We start from the raw sequence: 6,692 nt of genomic DNA on the forward strand, positions 1-6,692 counted from the left end.
CAATAGTCAATAATAGTCAATAGTCAGAGGGTTAGATGTTTTGGAATATGAGTTTAAACAACACACACCGACCTTATAAACATGTTGGATCAATAATTTCTCTTTATATGGGCCCATCAGAAGACTTAACCAACATTTTATTTGGACATTGATCAACATTTTTAGGTATTAACAACACAAGTTTTTTTTCTTTTTTTCAAGGACAGCTGCCCTTATTCGTTTACAACTAAGGGTACAAACGAGCCGAGCTGCTTCCAAGCTACTCGAAATCGGCTTGTTAAAAAACTTGATCGAGCCTAAAAATAAGCTTATTTAATAATCGAGCCCGCGCTTCACTTATCAAGCTCCACTTATCAAGCTCGAGCCGGCTCACATAGCCTAAACGAGCCTGTCAATTATATAATTTTTTAAAACTTTTTAAAATATATATTTAATAGTTATATATATATATATATAATGTTATTAAAAAAATATATGTTTTTATACACAAAATTATAATAGAATATATATAAAAATAATTATGGTTATATAAAAAATAACTGATAAATAATAAATGAGCTGAGCTTTAGTTTGAATCCACTCACGAGCCAAGCTGCGCCGAGCTTAAGCTTTCAAAATATAGCTCGAAATGAGTCGAGCTCAAGTCTAGTTTAGTTCGGGCTCAACTCAACACATTTGCACTCTTATTTACCACCGGAGGCCCGTACGAAATATTTCACCCTTCTATAAGAGCATTCACATCCCATCTCCTATAATTATGTGTGGGGAGTTTGTAAATTATGGAGTGAGGTTGTGAGTGTAAATTATAGGGTGAAGAGAGAAATGTAATAATTTTTTGTAAATTTGGGGAAACATTTGAGGAACATTGTTTGCCCATATTTATTTTTTTAATATTTGTTGGATTGATTGTGAGTAGAGGAGAGAGAAACTGCAATGATAAAGGTATAGAAAATATTATTTAATTAAACAAAAGAGAGAAATATAGTATTTTTAATATAATTATAGAGATAAGAATGAAAAATGGGATATGAATACTCTAAAAACGGAATAAGCGACTACTTTTTTTGAGTATATTTGCGATGACTTTCCAATTGCTTTGTGGATGATAAACCAATCTAAACAATACATGTGGTACCCTCACTCCAATTATTAATGACAAATTGTATGGATATCTCAACGCTTTCACTATAGTCATTTATAGACAAAAATGACACGTGATCCTACCATATCCATTGGCTACGCTGTATGCTCGATCTACATGCAAAGAAGTCAAATACAATTTCATTATCATTTTAACTAACAGAGTCTTAAATATTCTAAACTCCTATTATTTTATTTTTTTGACAGTGATCTCTTTGCTATTTTAACCAAGTCTCTCTCTGACATGCACACCGGAAAACCTCTCTTCTAAACTCAAATGGATCAGTTCCAGCCAATTCCACACCTCTTACTCCTCTCACCTTCCTCGACCGATGCGCCACCGTCTACGGCGACTCTCCATCGATCGTCTACGGCAACACCATCTACACTTGGAATCAAACCCGACAAAGATGTCTTCGGGTAGCTTCATCCATCACCAACATGGGAATCAAGAGACAAGATGTGGTATCCGTCATCGCACCAAATATACCCGCCATGTATGAGCTCTACTTCGCCATACCCTTCGCGGGAGCCGTTCTTAATTCCATTAATACCCGTCTCGATGCCCGTACCGTTTCGGTCATCCTCTCCCACAGCGAGTCCAAGCTCGTGTTTGTCGATCACCAATCGGTTTCTGTCGTGTTTGACGCGCTTTCCTTGTTTTCTCCGAACACGCCTAAACCCATGCTGGTTTTGATTACCGACAACGGGCTTCTAATGAAGCCCGTTGTTGGGTTTGAATGTAGTTATGAAACTATGGTGGAAAACGGTGACCCGGGGTTTAATTGGGTTAGACCGGTATCCGATTACGTTGAATTATACTTCCGGTACGACGTAGTCTCCGAAAGGCGTGGTTCATTGCCACCGAGGCATGTTTGTTATAGCCGTTGACTCACTTATCGAATGGTCTGTCCCGAAACAACCCGTGTATTTATGGACTCTGCCGATGTTTCACGCGAACGGGTGGAGTTACACATGGGGCATGGCCGCGGTGGGGGGCGTTAATATCTGCCTACGCAAATTTGACGCGGGCGTTATATATGACTTGATTAATAAACACGGTGTCACGCACATGTGCGGGGCTCCGGTCGTGCTTAACATGTTATCCAACGCCCCGGGTGTGAAGCGGTTGACAAATCCGGTTAAGATTATGACGGCCGGAGCCCCGCCGCCCGCGGCCGTGCTGGCCCGGGCGGAGTCGATCGGGTTTATTATAAGTCATGGGTATGGGTTGACTGAAACGGGTGGGTTGGTGGTGACGTGTGCGTGGAAGCGGGAGTGGGACCGGTTTCCGGCTAGTGAGAGAGCTAGGTTAAAAGCGAGGCAAGGGGTGAGGACGGTTGTGTTTACCGAGATGGATGTTGTGGACCCCGAGTCGGGAGTTAGTGTGACTCGGGACGGGTCAACTCTCGGGGAGGTGGTGTTAAGGGGCGGGTGTGTTATGTTGGGTTATTTTAAGGATCCGGTCGAGACTGCGAAAAGTATGAGAGAGAATGGGTGGTTTTACACGGGTGACGTGGCAGTGATGCACCCGGACGGGTATTTGGAAATCAAGGACCGGTCGAAAGATGTTATTATTAGTGGGGGCGAGAATTTGAGTAGTGTGGAGGTGGAGTCGGTTTTGTACACGCATCCTGCAGTGAATGAGGCGGCTGTGGTGGCGAGGGTGGATGAATTTTGGGGGGAAACGCCGTGTGCGTTTTTGAGTTTGAAGGCAGAGATGGCTGGGAAAGTGAGCGAAAAAGAGGTGATGGATTATTGTAGAGGTAAGTTGCCGGGTTATATGGTGCCGAAAACGGTGGTGTTTAAAGAAGAATTGCCGAAAACATCAATGGGTAAAATTCAAAAGTTTGTGCTTCGTGAAATGGCCAAGAAAATGGGTCCATTGGGAAAAAGTCGAATGTGAAGTCTAGGTTGTTAAGAATATTAATAATATCTTCTTGTTTTGTAGTTTGGTTTCTAAATTCTACCAAAATATGGAGTAACAAAAATTTGACTGAAAATGATGCACCTTATAATAACGAATAAAGAATTGACATCAACTCGCTTCGATAGTAGCGAATTTAGTTGTATGGTGGAAATTAGAATTTGGAAAATAACGAAATTCGCTATTTATCGAATGTATTCTAGTTACGCTAAAACAAGAATCTTTTTGATCCATAAGACGTGCCTTCACTTTTCTATAACATACGTTAAAAGGGTCGCTAGGATGAAGCTTCATGTCTCCACGGAAACTAAAAAGATGAAACCATCACATTTTGTCTTTATCTCGTGTCAAATCTGCCAAACCACAAGTTCACCACCACATTTTGTCTTCATCTCTTGTCAAGTCTACCAAACCACAAAGAAGTTGTTAGAAATGATAAAATAAAGGAGTCTCTTGACAACCCTCCCACTCTGAAATTAGTAATAAATCCATCATCATTATTGATATACACATGTATGATGTATATATATGTCTCTACCACATATCTATACTAGGAAGGACAATAAGGTAATTTCAATAAAAACTCGGGTACAACATTTTCAAGCTTACAATACAAGTGTTTATTGCATAAAATTTTAACCGAGAAAAGTTTCAACATCCCACCCAAATTTCTTATTTGACAATCATGTTAAATTTTGAATTCCTCCCATCTGCAAATATTTAGGGGCTGTTTGGTTCGCAGAATATTTTGCAAGGAATTGGAATTTGAAATGATTTTTTTGGGAATCCTTCATGTGTTTGGTTGGTACATTTATTACTGGAATTGGAATTTAAAAACATGTAAAATGACATAATTACCCTAAAATAGTAAATACATAACACTAGCCCATTAAATAATGTGTTAAGCGTCAATATCTATTTACTACTAATCAACATGAATAACATAAAATAAATCTAAGTTAAAATGGATGGAGGCCCGTCTAGATTCCAAAAAGCACATGAATGTTCAATTAAAAACATCAATTTCTTTGAGACAATATATCGAGCACATGGTGTGCAGTTGAAGAAACAATAAAAACTCATATTAAACACCAGGCAGTCTCAAATCATCAAAATCAGAGCAGCGGTTGAACATTCTACCACCGGAAATCGCTCTCATCTTTCCGTCCACACCACAACCATCGTCAGTTTAGGTACATTTCAAACCCTAATTTGGCTGATTTCATTTTTTTTTCTCTACATCTTCACTCTTTGTAGAAGAGTCCATGATTTCTTACCATTTACAGTTGGAAAGAAAGCTCGTGTGATGACGAATTCAGTTTCATCACTGGTTACGAATCTAAAAATGGGCTCTGGTGCTAATTCTTCCGCTTTCTATAGTCGTCTCCGCGCCACCGCCGTTTTCGTAGCTGGTACCATGGTGTGGAGGAACACGACAAAAATCAGGTATTGCATTGAAATAATAATTTAATTTCGATTTTAGGGATTTAAATCTGTGGTATGTATTTGGGTTCTTTGATATTAGTGTTTGACTTGGGTCAAATTAGTGTTGGATTTTGTTATCACCCAAGACTCGGTATGATAAGGTAAACACGGACTATTTAGTTTTCTTATTAGACATGTTTATTGATTAATGCTTAATATGCGTAATGTTCAAATATAACGGAAAATGTTGTGTATATTCCAAATAGCATGAAACTGATTTGCACTTTCATTGTTAGATTGTGCTTTAAACATTAGTTATTGATTTAAATTTAATAAAGTAATTATTAGCATTGATTTGGATGAATATTCAAACTTCGTATAAGATTTGGTCAAACAGTCCAAAAAGCAAAATAAGCAAAAATAAGTTATAACGGCAGAATGGTAATTATATGAAAAATGTTGACCAAATTAGAAAAATTAGTTGTTTTATACGGTTGACTTAATCTTACACTTGGGGAAAAGTGGACAAATAAGCAAAAATCAAAATACTGAACTTTGACTTTTTATTTATGTTAAAGTTGGTCTTTTGGCAAATTAGACTTTTTTAAAAGGCATGACTTTTTGGCAAACGCTGAAATCATTTATTCACCACTTATAATATTTTTAAATGTTTTAAATCGTTGTCGCATATTACAAATATAGGAATCTTGGAGTGGCACCGATTAAAAGCCTTTGCTAGGCAACGAGCCGGAAGGAAAACTTACCCAAGAATTCAGTTGCTGACTCGGCTGATGAAAACAAAGATGATGCATCAAATTTTTATGTGCAGATGCGTCAACAAATACTGAAAAAGAAAAGGGAGGTTGGAGACATGCCATCCAAGAAGTAAGGGTACAAAGGTAATTTAAACTCAAAGTACACTGTTTTTACCAAGTAATGCAATTGTGTCTAGGGTTGCAATGATCATGAAGCATCCTTAAGTGACCTTAACTATGAATACATGGTTAAGGTTATGAGAAGTTAGAATATTCTTTTCACATCAAATTTTAAAACCTAAAACCTTACAATCTATGTTTGTATGATGTGTTCATAAACAATAGCACATTTTTTGGCAGGTTGGATGGGTCGAAAGTCGAAACGGGTCGGACCCTTGGTTTTGATTGATCCACAACACAGTTGTCCAACATGTTATAATAATATTCAATAGTGTTGCTAATTATTACAACAAATATTTTGTTTTCAATAAAAAGAATTATAATGCACTGCTTTAGCCATTTTATTTTTTCATGATCAACCCGTTTAAACAGCCGTGAAGCCAAGCGGAGTCTGGTGCTGACATTTTGCTACTGCTTATGTGGCAGGCTTGTTATAATACTTCCAAGGTGTTAAAAGATCCTATCTGTGATCCATGGAATCATCTCAACCGGTTCTTTGTTGATCTCATTATATCATCTGCAGAGTAAGTTACATTTTTTTTACATGGATGCATAATAGCAGTTTGTACATTTGGGTTATAAGTTATATAGTCTTTAGAAGTGTAAAAACATTTTGGGCTTGATTAAAGACAAGAAGTACATATTAGTTATTTCATATTATGTGTGATTGAGCTGTACATAAGGATCGGGGGTTATACAAGGCTGGGAAAATTCCGAAACAAGAAAAAAATGGGAAATGTTTAGATATATTTTTTGCAGAGGCAAATTGTGTATGCCAAGGGCATAAAATAATTTTTTAAAATCGGAAGAAAACTAGAAAACTATTGTGCAAAATGGCATATTTGACTTTCTGGTTAAAGGCAACGCTTTGTAAAACTAGGATTGCAAAGTTCTTTGTACAGCTTGATTTTCCTTTGGCTTACAATGGTTTTATGCTCATGAATTGTTGCTTATTTTTTTTATTGTTAATTGTAAAGGGAGCATAACTAAACATTATGTTGTAAATATGAATCTGATTTAACCTTGCTTTGTTTAAGAGTATGATTTTCTATTCTCAGCTACATGCTCTATACTTTTAAGTATAAAAATATTCATAATACTCTGCCATGTTTCGAGTTGTTCGTGTTATGCGAGTCCTAGATCAAACCAAAACGACCCGTTGAACCCATAGTACTATTTGAGTTGACTAACTTGTGTTGATAGTTCGTGTTATGCGAGTCCTAGATCGAATCCAAACGACCCGTTGAACCTGTAGTGCTATCTAA

At 37.3% G+C, this 6,692-nt stretch overlaps 1 pseudogene; it reads left to right on the top strand.

Moving 5' to 3' along the window:
- Positions 1 to 1,383: 1,383 nt before the first annotated feature.
- On the top strand, positions 1,384 to 3,117 carry LOC143628455 (2-methylpropanoate--CoA ligase CCL4 pseudogene; annotated as a pseudogene).
- The last annotated feature ends 3,575 nt before the right edge of the window (positions 3,118 to 6,692 follow it).

The sequence above is a fragment of the Bidens hawaiensis genome, unplaced genomic scaffold, assembly GCF_021521415.1.
Source record: "Bidens hawaiensis isolate Kalapana, Puna unplaced genomic scaffold, B.hawaiensis_p1.1 tig00004973_1, whole genome shotgun sequence".
In the NCBI taxonomy this organism is placed as follows: Eukaryota; Viridiplantae; Streptophyta; class Magnoliopsida; order Asterales; family Asteraceae; genus Bidens; species Bidens hawaiensis.